The 13,181-nt window shown below is 38.7% G+C and overlaps 1 non-coding gene across 1 annotated transcript; it reads right to left on the minus strand.

Moving 5' to 3' along the window:
- Positions 1 to 233: 233 nt before the first annotated feature.
- LOC131175149 (small nucleolar RNA R71) lies at positions 234 to 340 on the minus strand. Its single transcript, XR_009145311.1, has one exon. It is a non-coding gene; the product is annotated as a small nucleolar RNA R71 (small nucleolar RNA).
- Positions 341 to 13,181: the final 12,841 nt, after the last annotated feature.

Below are 13,181 nucleotides of genomic sequence, written 5' to 3' on the forward strand. Positions count from 1 at the left end.
TAGGTTCACCCACAGAAGACCCACACTATCACCTCCAATGCTTTCTCGCCCTATGTGATACATTCAAGATGAATGGGATATCTGATCAAGCAATAAGACTTATAGCATTCCCATTCTCCCTTCGGGACAAAGCAAGGAAGTGGTTACTTTCTCAACCGACTAGAACATTCACTACTTGGGAGAATCTCTCTCAAGCCTTTCTAGCAAGGTACTTTCCACCTGCAAAGACTGCAAAACTAAGGCTTGAACTCAACACCTTTAGACAAAAGGAGGGAGAATCACTCTATGATGCATGGGAAATATATAAAGACTTGCAAAGAGAATGTCCACACCATGGTATAGAAGATTGGCTATTAGTGCAAAACTTCTATAATGGGTTACTACCCTCTACAAGGAGCATAGTTGATTCAGCTGCAGAAGGTGATCTAATGGAGAAAATAGTACCGCAAGCACTTAAACTTTTAGAAAGAGTGGCATACCATAATTATGAGTGGTCAAATAAAAGAGGAAGTGCAAGGAAAACTGCAGGGGTACTAGAAGTAGATGCCCTAAGCATGATAAATGCTCAATTTGATCAGTTCACAAGGAAACTCAAAAGATGCAAGCCAACGTAGTTGGTACAAACGGTCAACCTGAAGACAGCTATGGAGGAGTATACATGAATTCAGAATACAACAATTTCAAAGAACCCTCCTCAGAACAGATGAACTATGTGAATAATGGAGGAAACTTCAACTAGAGGCAGTCAAATAATCCATATTCAAATACTTACAACCCTGGATGGAGGAACCACCCAAATTTCTCATGGTCTAATCAGCAGATCCAGCCAATAAACAAGCAACAAGGGTACAAACCACCAGCACCCCCTGGATTTTAGAATAGAGATCAAAACTTTGCACAGCCACCATTACCTCTCCAGCACCAACAACCTGAACCGAAGATGACTGTGGAAACGATGATGGAAAGGTTCTTAGCAGCTCAATAATAACAAACTGAATTGATTAAATAGTTGACTTCCAGAGTGGACCAACTTGCTACTCACAACAAGATGCTCGAGAATCAGATCGCCTAGCAAGCAAGCTCATCAAGTAAGGCTGCTGGCAAACTGCCTAACCAACCAGAAATGAACCCATGGGAGCATTTTAAGGCAGTTACACTGAGGAGTGGAAGAACTCTGGTACAACCAGAGGTAGAACCGACAGAGGGAACCATAGAGAAATCTAAAGACCAAGCAGAGAAAAATGAGGAAGAAGCTAAGAAAGATCAGGAAGAGGAAGCAAGAAAGACAAGGAAATTACCAGAACCATACCAGCCTCCCCTACCTTTTCCTCAAAGATTTCAGAAAGCCAAATTGGACAAGCAGTTTGGAAAGTTTTTGGAAGTCTTACAAAAGCTTTACATCAACATCCCCTTCACTGAAGCACTGTCTCAGATGCCATCCTACACCAAATTTCTTAAAGAAATTCTGTCAAAAAAAAAGAAGCTAGAGGATTATGGAACAGTATCTCTAACTGAGGAATGCAGTGCCATTCTACAAAACAAACTGCCTCCGAAATTGAAAGATCCAGGAAGCTTCTCCATACCTTGCCTCATCGATGACAAGAAAATAGATAAGGCTCTCTATGATCTTGGGGCAAGCATCAGTTTAATGCCTCTATCAATATGCAAAAAGCTGGAGATCAAGGAACTAAAACCCATAACAATCATTGCAATTGGCCAATCGATCTGTTAAATATCCTGTAGGAATACTGGAGAACATTCCTATTAAAGTGGGCAAATTCTTCATTCCAGTAGATTTTGTTGTCCTCGAGATGGAAGAAGATGTTAAAATTCCTATAATCTTGGGAAGACCATTCTTGGCAACAGCAGGAGCTATCATAGATGTCAAAAATGGGCGACTAACTCTCAAAGTAGGAGAAAAAGAAGTGGAGTTCAATTTGTTCGACACGATGAAACACAAATTTGAACCTAATAAATGCTTCAAGGTTGACATAATTGATGAACAAATTGAAAAGGAATTTCATGAGACACATCCTAAAGACCCTCTTGAAGCATGTATTGTGCATAGTCACATAGTGGATAAAGAAAATACACAAATAGCAGCATGCGCACAACAGCTAGCAACTCAACTACCCCTACCATTAGCTAAAGCTTCCAAGATGGAGGATTTGAAGGAGGAATAGACCAAAGGTAAGCTCTAGGAAAACGCTAAACAAGTAGAGCTTAAACCTCTCCCATCTTCGCTAAGGTATGCATTTCTGGACTCAAACTCTAAATATCCTGTGATAATCAATGCTAGCCTGTCTAAGCTAGAAGAGAAGAAATTGCTAAGAGAACTTAGGAACCATAGCAAAGCCATAGGATATAAGATAGAAGACCTAAAGGGAATCAACCCTTCGATTTGCATGCATAAGATACCCATGGAAGAAAACAGTAAACCCACAATTGAGCACCAAAGAATACTTAACCCAAACATGAAAACAATAGTCAAGAAAGAAATTTTAAAACTATTAGATACAGGTATCATATACCCAATCTCTTATAGTAAATGGGTTAGTCCGGTACATGTAGTTCCTAAGAAAGGTGGGACAACTGTTATCCAAAATGCAAGCAATGAACTAGTCCCTACTAGAGTAGTCACTGGTTGGCGAATGTGCATCGACTATAGAAAATTGAACAGTGCCACCAGAAAAGACCATTTCCCTCTCCCCTTCATTGACAAAATGTTAGAAAGATTGGCAAAACACTGTTATTTCTGTTACCTAGATGGGTATTCGGGATTCTTTCAAATTCCTATTCACCCAGAAGACCAAGAAAAAACATTCACTTGCCCCTATGGAACATTTGCATATAGGAGAATGCCTTTTTGGTCTTTGTAATGCTCCTGTTACCTTTCAAAGATGCATGATGGCTATCTTTTCTAATTATATTAAAGATATCATGGAAGTTTTTATGGATGATTTTTCTGTCTATGGAACTACTTTTGATAATTGCCTAGCTAATTTATCTAAGGTGTTGCAAAGATATGAAGAATCAAACCTGGTCCTAAATTGGGAAAAATGCCACTTCATGGTAAGGGAAGGCATAGTTCTAGGACATTTGATATCAGAAAGAGGAATTAAAGTAGATAAGGCAAAAATCAAGATCATTGAAAACATGTCACCACCAACATCAGCCAAGGGAGTGCGAAGCTTTTTGGGACATACAGAATTCTACAGAAGATTTATCAAGGATTTTTTCAAAATAGCTAAGCCACTTACTAACTTGTTAAGTCAAGATGTTCCCATTGATTTTGATGAAAATTGCCTTATTTCCTTTAACAGGATCAAATAAGCCGTAATATCAACACCAATAATGCAGCCACCGAATTGGGAGCTACCATTCAAGGTTATGTGCGATGCAAGCGACTTTGCAGTTGGAGCAGTGCTCGGGCAAAGAAAGGATAAAAAACTCCATGCTATTTATTATGCTAGCAAGACATTAGATGATGAGCAAATCAATTATGCCACCACAGAAAAGGAATTCCTAGCAGTAGTATTTGCAATGGACAAGTTCAGATCTTACCTCATTGGGTCAAAAGTAATTGTATTCACGGATCATGCTGCAATCCGATACCTTTTAAACAAAAAGGAAGCAAAACCATGGTTGATTCGATGGATCCTACTCCTATAAGAATTTGACCTCGAAATAAAGGACAAAAAGGGATCCGAAAATGTACTAGCTGACCATCTTTTCAGACTAAAATTGGAGTACTTGGAAGACTTTGAGGATCTACCAATTGATGATTTATTTCCTAATGAGCAATTACTTGTATTCTCAAAAGCTCCATGGTACTCTGATTTTGTTAATTTTCTTGTATGCAGGATATTACCTCCAAATATGACTTACTAACAAAGAAAGAAATTCTTACATGATGTAAGATATTACTTATGGGAGGAACCTCTACTGTACAAGAGATGTAATGATAGGCTGATAAAAAGATGCATACCAGAGGAAGATATGGAAAGTGTCATTTATCAATGCCATTCATCACTATACGGAGGACATTTCGGCACCACAAAAACCGCAGCAAAGATTTTGTAAGCAGGGTTTTACTGGCCACATCTGTTTAAGGATGTAAGATCCTTTGTGCTAGGATGTGATCAATGCTAAAGAACAGGAAACAGTTCAAGAAGGAATGAAATGCCACTGCATGGTATACTTGAAATAGAATTGTTCGATGTATGGGGAATAGACTTCATGGGCCCATTTCCCTCTTCCCGTGGAAACAAATATATTTTGGTTGGAGTTGATTATGTATCAAAATGGGTAGAAGCAATTGCAACACCAATCAACGATGCTAGAGTTGTCATAAGGTTCCTTAAGAAATACATCTTCACAAGATTCGGCACACCACGAGCAATAATCAGTGATGGTGGAAGTCACTTCTGCAACCAACAATTCGAAACACTACTAAAAAAATATGGAGTGACTCACAAGGTGGCCACACCTTACCGTCCTCAAACCAGCGGTCAAGTAGAAATATCAAACAGGGAACTGAAACAGATTTTGGAGAAAACTGTAAACAGATCCAGGAAGGACTGGTGCATAAAGTTAGATGATGCACTTTGGGCATACCGCACTGCATATAAAACACCAATTGGCACAACACCTTTCTGTCTGGTGTATGGAAAATCATGTCATCTCCCTGTTGAACTTGAGCATAAAGCTTATTGGGCAATTTAGATCCTAAATTTTGACCTTAAAGCTGCTGGTGAGAAAAGGCTCCTACAACTGAATGAATTGGAAGAAATTCGACAAGATGCATATGAAATTGCCAAAATCTTCAAAGATAAAACCAAAAGATGGCATGACAGGCGCATAGCAAGGAAAGAGATAAAAGAAGGAGATCTTGTCCTCTTATTCAACTCTCGGTTGAAACTCTTTATGGGGAAGCTGAAATCAAGATGGTATGGATCTTTCAAGGTCACCCAAGTCTTCCCACATAAAGCAGTAGAGGTATGGAGTGAAACTCAGGCGCATTCAAGGTAAATGGGCAGAGGTTGAAGCCTTACTTTCAGGGAGAAACAATAGAAACAGGAGTTAATTACACTCTCAATCCTCCTACTGACAGACCATAAACAAGCAAAGTCCAGCTAAATACTACAAACAAGCATTTTTTGGGAAGCAACCCAAAATTCTTTTGAACTTTTCTTCTTTTCTTTTTCTTCTTTAATATTGAATTTTTGTTTCGTACTCATTAAGCATTTCATTTTGTAGGATTTTCTTTGAAACGGAGAATGGAGATCAAGAGAGGAAGGGAATCACCAAGTCAAAACCACAAAAGGGAAAACTGATCAAAACCGGGGAAGTAACTCTATTGTTCGTCTTTGCATCCATTTCATGTGTTATGATTTTTATTTGCCAAAGATTTGGAAAATCAGAAAAATACACGGGTCATGTACTAGTTTTACACGCCTCATGTGATTTTTTGAAAGTCCAAAACTTCATGCAATTTTAACTCTTTGAGAGACAGAAAAATACACAGTTCCATAACATAATTTACATGGACCGTGTAATATCTCTAGCAGAATGGCTAAGAGACAGAAGATTATACGGGGCTCCTTCAAAAAATACACGGGCCATGTAACATATCCAGTAAAGCAACACAAGAAATAAAAAGTTACATGGGTCCCAGAGCTCATTTACACGGGCCGTGCACTATGACAGACTTTGGAAGTTTCGGGCGGAAATTTACACGGCCCTACCTTGTGAGACCCGTGTAGTGATTTCCAACCATCCCAACAAGCCCCTCCTCTACCGTAACCACAGCCACAACCCACTCCACAACCCGAAATCTCTATTCCTTGGGGATTTTGAGATGATGCCCATAAAACAATATGCACCTGACTTCATGCCCGAAAAATATCCTCCACCAAATACATGGATTTTCCGCTCTTGGAGCAAATCGAGTTGCAAGAGGAAATCAATGGGCTAGTTGACAGCATTGGTTGGACAAGGTTCACCCAACTCCAATTTTCAGCCTACAAAGACATAACGCTGGAATTTTTGGGAAGCTTCAAGGTAAATTTATGGCCCACTGACAAGGAGGACCGAGGCAGAATTGAGTTTCGCTTACTTGGGGTCGACCAGGTGATGAATATGGACGAGTTCAATGCCATCTTCGGCTTTAACAGTACCGGCCACCAAGAGATTCCAAGGAACTACATGCTGTACAACAACATCACCTTTTGGGATTCCATTGCACCGAACACAGAACTGTATAACTCCAGCAAATCTAAATCCATGGGCATTACTAGTCCAGCACTGTGATACATGCATCGGTTCGCCGCCCACACCATCATGGGCCGTGGCGATAGCCTTAGCGTTGTCAATGTTAACGAGCTTTTCTTTCTATGGTGTATGGTCACCGGACAATGATGCAATACCGGCTTCTTCTTGTGCAAGCATCTCCGATACCTTTGCCATCAGTCTACCGAGCACATTGTGCTTGGAGGCCTTATCACCACCATTACCCTCCACTTCGGCTTTGTTCTAGCACATAACAGACTGCGCTATGTCACTGGAACATCGAGAATTGATCAAACCATCTGCATATCCATGGAGATATATAAAGAGGTGGGTAACAAATGCTACTTGGTGGATGCTGAAGGAAATACCATCCCTCGAAGAGACGAGGCAAGGGAGGGACCTGGCGAAACTTCAAAGCCTCAAGAAGAAGGACAAGGGCAGATGTTTGAAGAGTCCCCCATTCGAGTTCCCCCATACACACCACCACCAACAGATTTGGTCCTTGCATACCTGCAACGTATGGAGACCACAATATATGGCAGGATGCGTGCCATCGAAGACAGCCTTCAAGAAGAACACAACAAGCTGGATGTGCTAATGGACAAACTAAATGAAGAGGATGAAGAGGAAGAGGAGCCAGGATCACCAGCATCACCATCATCATCATCAGAGGTCTTTTAGAGCTAGGACTGTAGGACATAATCCTTATTGTAATATCTTACATACCTTAGTCCTAACTTACAACTATAGGTCTCTTTTATTTGTTTTATGTTCAAAAATTTTCCATTTTTAATAAATATTGTGCTTCCTTAAAATTTTTCTACATTTGCTCCAATTTTGCACAATATATCGACATTGAGGGCAATGTCTGGTTTGAGTTTGGGGGGGGGGGGGGGATAAAATTGCATTTGCATATCATTACATGCACGTCATTGCATTGTTTAAATTTAGCTACATTATTCTTATGTATGAAAAATTAAATATTTTCTAAAATTTTTTATTTTTTTGAAAATTGCGAAACTTAGCATTATAACCAAATTTGTAGTAAGCTAAAAGGACTCCACGGGATAAAGGAATGAACGTATCTAGATTGGCAAAAAGGGATTCTAACATGTTGACTGTGAAGAAACTAATCTCTTTTATGGAACTAGACTTGTTAAACCTCTTCATAACTATTAATTTATCACATTGAACTTGTAAAATTAGGAGAATAATTTTTAAAACACAAGCAAACTTAAAAATGTCTCACCAACTCTAGAACATGTCTTTTGGACCTATTGAGGTGAAATCCTAGCATATGCTTGATGAAGAGATGATTAAGGCATTTTTTGATATAACCTCACTAAGCCTTAGCCACCCTTAATTAAAATAGATATCCCTTGTAGCCAATTTGAAACCTATATCTATCCCTTAGAATTTATTGTTTACCCATATTATTTACCTAGCCCCTAGCCTAAACACCTATCCTACCATTTTGAGGAGGCTAAATGCATAAGTAAAAAGTATATTAAGTGCAACAAAAAAAAATTGTGGAGAGAGGATGTAGAACTCAAGAAACAGTGCAAGTGTGCAATTGAAATCAAAGAAAATTTTGCCCTTCCAACCCAGCAAAAGCAATGAGTTTGGGGGAAAGGACAAAAGGGACATAAAAAAGAAAAAGAGAGAGAGAGAAAAGAAGAAGAAGAAGTCCTAAGATAAGTATCATGGAAGCATGCTTGGCACTATAAAAGCCAGAAGCCCCTCTTCTCCATACAAACTATGTAGAAAAAAACTTAGTATACTTGGTATTTTATGCATACATGCTACCCTCATATTTGAATTCCCTAAAAAAACCTTTCATTGGCAACCAATTCATTATTCCTATTAGCCTCATTACACCCCTTTTAAAGACCTTTTGATTTTTTGAAAAAAAACACATGCTACATTAGTGGAGATAGAAAATTGAGATATGCCTATGAAGTTAGAATTGAAATACTTCATCCCAATTACTTACGAAAGAGGGAAATTTGGGAGAGTTAGTGTTCCTTAATTCCATCCTGATAAAACAGGTTGTTTGTGGCCTATTAATTGTCTTGTATAGAGGAAAAATTAGTCGAAACACCATGAAACGAGATAAAGTTCCAAACAGGCAGCTATTAGAACCCTTAATGCCTTGAAAGAGAGAAATTGGTATGAAGGTTGGAGGAGTTCAATTCTATGCTTATTAAATTGATGGTTGTATTCCTAAGCATCCCCAGAAATGTATTTTAAAACAGAGTTTACCTTGCTTGAGGACAAGCAAAAGTTTGAGTTTAGGGGTATTTGATACACTTGAATTATATAGATATTTTTAAGCACATTTACATACTATTTAATAGCATTTAGGCAAGCATTTTCATGCATAATGGTTGATTTCAATAGTTTTCGTAATTTCTATTATAAAGCCCTTAAATCCATATTTTCTGTATCATTTCAGGTGTTTGGGTAAAGCTACAGAAGTATAGGAGTGCAAGGAAAGCTTGGAGGAATCAAAAGACAGAGAATTGCAGCCGGTACAAAGTACACGGGTCGTGTAAATCAAGTCCTAGACCCGTGTAAATCTCTTCCAGAAGAAAGCCAAGAGAATCGATGAGAAACACAAGTACACGGGCCATGTGATAAGACTCGTGTAATCTACAGGGACCGGTGCAACTCTCTGCCGAGAACAAGCTTGAAGAAACCTATGGGAACGATAGTACACGGCCCGTGTAATAATGACAAACCTGTGTAATATTCTGTGCCAAAGCAAGACCACGCGATTCTCCTCCAGCAAGTTACACGGCCCTACCTTGCGGGACCTGTGTAGTGACACACGGGCCTTGTACTATGCTACAGCCAGTTTTTAGCTCGAATTTCCCTCCTGTTTTTGGATAAAAATAAGACTCCTAAAGCCCTTTGGACTCAGAACAACATAACCCTAGAGTAGCCAATATAAATAGAAAAAAAAAATGTGAACAAAAGAGGGACGACTACCGCCGGGAGACTACCGAAGACTGCTACTGTCGGGTTCCTCATCAGTACCAAAAGAAGTTCTCCAGCTGAAGTTCCACAAGATCAAAGCTGCAAACTATCTTCAGTTTCTTCGTTTAATCTCCCTAGACATAGTCCTATTGCTTTACTTCTTTACTTGGTTTTCTTTTTATAGTCTCTACTTTTTATCACAATTTTTGTTGAACTCACCATGGGTGAGTAGTTCCCTTATTCTGGATTTAGGAGAGTAATGCTTGTAATCATTATTATGGATGAACGTTAAGTTTTATTTGTTGGATTGGAGATTTGTTTCTTGATTTAATTTCTTGTGATCCTAATGCATGCTATGTGATGGTACCCACTCAGACATGATTGTAGATGTTGATTGAAACAATGAAAGGTGAAGATTAATATTAGAAAATCAAGATCTTGAACCTAGGAGTTCAGACCTAGACATAGGCTGATACCTTTGTGGAACCTAAAAATTGGTCAAAGATCTTAAAGGATTTTAATTAATTTGATCACCACGAAAGTAGGGTTTGAATTAAGTAGAATACACCCTAGATGCCTTGAGAGAGGATTTAGGATAACTTAGGGCCAATTTCCATCAAAGAAAACGAACCTCAATTCAGTAAATAGATGAGATAACATCTCCAATAAGATTCAACTATGAAATCTTAACTCCAGGATTGTTCCAAAAGTAGATTACTTCATTTCAAGCTTACAATTCTAGAGTTTAAAGTTAACGAACTTCATTCCCTAAACATTCGGTAGCCAAGATAGTCAAAATTACTGTGTAGATTGGTACTTGCTAAACAGAGGTCCTCGTGGGAACGATACTCTACTTATCACTTTATTACTTGTTAGCGATCCATGCACTTGTGGGGTTGTAAAACCAGCAAACACCATTATGGATTCCATGGTCATTTTCGATTCAGGCTATTGAGGTTAAGGAGGTGGTGTTGGTTGTGCAAAGTTTTGTCCTCTGTTGTGAAACCTAGGGGGTGCTGGGGGTCTGTACCCTTACTGTTTGTTCATTGGCTGATTTTGGGAATTTGACCATGAGAAATTCAGGTGGTTCCTCCATCCAGGGTTGTAAGTATTTGAGTACGAATTATTGAGCTACCTCTGGTTGAAGTTCCCTCCGTTATTCACATAGTTCATCTGTTTTATGGAGGGTTCATTGAAGTTGTTGAATTCCGAAGTTGAATATCCTCCTCCACAGTCGTCGCTATGCTGGTTGCTTATATCAATAGCATTGGCTTGCATTCTGTCAAGCTACTTCATGAGCTGATCAAATTGAGCATTTATCATACTTAGGGCATCCACTTCTAGGATCCCTACTGATCTCCTTGTATTTCCTCTTTCATTTGACCACTCGTAGTTGTGATATGCGACCCTCTCCAGAAGTTCAAGTGCTTGTGCCACTGTTTTGTCCATTAGGTCGCCTTCTGCAGCTGAATTTACCATGCTCCTTACAGAGGGTAGTAGCCCATTATGGAAATTCTGAACTAGGAGCCAATCTTCTATGCCATGGTGTGGACATTCCCTCTGCAGGTCCTTATATCTTTCCCATGTGTCATAGAGTGATTAACCTTCCTTTTGTCTAAAGGTGTTGAGTTTAACCCTCAACTTTGCAGTCTTTGCAAGTGAGAAATACCTTGCTAGAAAAGCTTGTGAGAGGTATTCCCAAGTGGTGAATGTTCCAGCTGGTTGAGAAAGTAACCACTTCCTTGCTCTGTCTTGAAGGGAGAATGGGAATGCTCTGAGTCTTATAGCTTGATCAGATACTCCATTCATCTTGAATGTGTCACATAGGGTAAGAAAGCACTTGAGGTGGTAGTGCGGATCTTCTGTTGGTGAACCTCCAAACTGAGTCTGTTGAATCATTTGGAGCCATACTGGTTTCAGTTTGAAGTTGTTGGCTTCCACTATAGGTCTCGTGACACTGGGCTAAAATCCTTGAACAGATAGAGCTCTGTAGTCCTTCAAGAGTCTTGACCAGTTGTTGTTGTTGTCAACCATGATTGGAGTTTCTGAATTTTCTTGATATTATTCTTGGTGTCTCCTTTCTCTCTTGATTGCTTTCAGAGTTTTATCTATCTCGGGATCCAAGTCTAAAACTTCTTCTTTTGGCTTTGCCCTGGTCATGCACTAGACCAAATGCCTGAGAGAAAAAAAAAATAATAAAACAAATTAAATAAAACTAAATAATAAATAAAAATACCTAAATTAGCTAAATTGCCTATCACTTAATATTACTAAGGTTAAAATTCCCCGGCAACGGCGCCAAAAACTTGTTTGCTGCTTTTTCAACCTCGCAAGTGCACGGATCACTAACAAGTAATAAAGTAGTGAGTGAAGTATCATTTTACAAGGAATTTGGTTAGTAAGTACCAAACTACACAGTAGTTCTGACTGTTTAGGCTACCGAATATGAACGAATAGTATATTAAACTTATTTTGGATGCTGAAAATAAACTTTGAATAAAACTATCTATTAAAACAATTCCAGATTTAAGTTTTCACACTGTAATCTTATTATGGATTTTAATCTCGTCTATTTATTGGATTGAGGATCGTCACTTTGATGGAAATTAATCTAAGAACATCCTAGGTCCTCTCTCAAAGCACCTAAGGTGTGTTCCAATTAGAGTCAAACCCTACTTTCGTTGTTGATTAGTCCTAATAAAACCCTTTAAGACCTATGATTAATTTTGGAACTCCACAAAAGTCATCAGCCTATCTCTAGGTCAAATTTCCTAGGTTCAAAATCCTGATTTTCTAATATTAATCTTCACCTTTCAATCCTTTAATTAATATTTGTAATCAATACTAAGTTGGTACCAACACATAATATGCATTAAGATCACAAGAAATTGAATCAAATGGCAAAACTCAAATCCATTAAATAAAACTTAGTATTCGTCCATAATAATAATTACAAGCGTTACTCTTTCAATTTCAAAATCAAGGATTTACTCACTCATGGTGAGTTTAACAAACATAATAGAAATAAAATAAAAGAACATGAATGGTCTTAAAGAAATAGAACAAAAGAATCGATGAGGATTTTTTACAGCCTTGAACTTGTGGAACTTTGGCTGGAGGCTTCCCTCTTGTACTGATGATCTACTCTCCAAGACGGCTATGAAGGATGTGAATATGACGGTGAGATTAGGTATGGAATTAAGATTTCTCTCCTAAAACTTCAAAACTAAAAACTAACTCTCCTTTATTTTCTACAGCTCCTCAACTTATATTGAATGATCTAGGGTTAGGGTTTTAGAGTCCTCAAGGCATTAGGAGTCTCTTCTTCCTGTCAAAGCTAGTGCTGGAACCAATTCAAGAAACTGATTGTCCCGTGATACATGGCTCGTGTGTCACTATATGGCCCAGGGCCGTGTAATTTACTAGAGCTTGAATTATTGCATCTTGTATCTGGACAGGACTTTACACGAGCCTCAGGTAGTTACACGGGCCTAATTACACGGCCCGTGTACTTTTGTACTTCAGGGAAATCTTCAAGCTTGGCCCGGTAGAGACTTACACGGGTCTTCAAATTTTACACGGGGCATGGTACATGGCCTGTGTACTTTGATTCTTCCTTGGCTCTTTGGCTTTCTCCTGGCAATAAGTTACACAGGTCTGTGGCTTTGATTACACAACCCGTGTAAGGTGTATCAGCAATACTTCTCAATTCTTTAGCTTTTGCAAACTCTCTACTCTACTCTTATGCCTTGGAACCTCTTTAAAACACCTGCAAACATATAGAAAACATAGAATTCAGAGTTTGGCAATGGAATTTGCAAAGGTACATGAAATTGATGATTATGCATGAGATTACTTATCTAAATGCTATGAAATATTATACAAATGTACTTAAAAACATCTATATAATA

This window comes from Hevea brasiliensis, chromosome 16, assembly GCF_030052815.1.
Source record: "Hevea brasiliensis isolate MT/VB/25A 57/8 chromosome 16, ASM3005281v1, whole genome shotgun sequence".
Taxonomy (NCBI): Eukaryota; Viridiplantae; Streptophyta; class Magnoliopsida; order Malpighiales; family Euphorbiaceae; genus Hevea; species Hevea brasiliensis.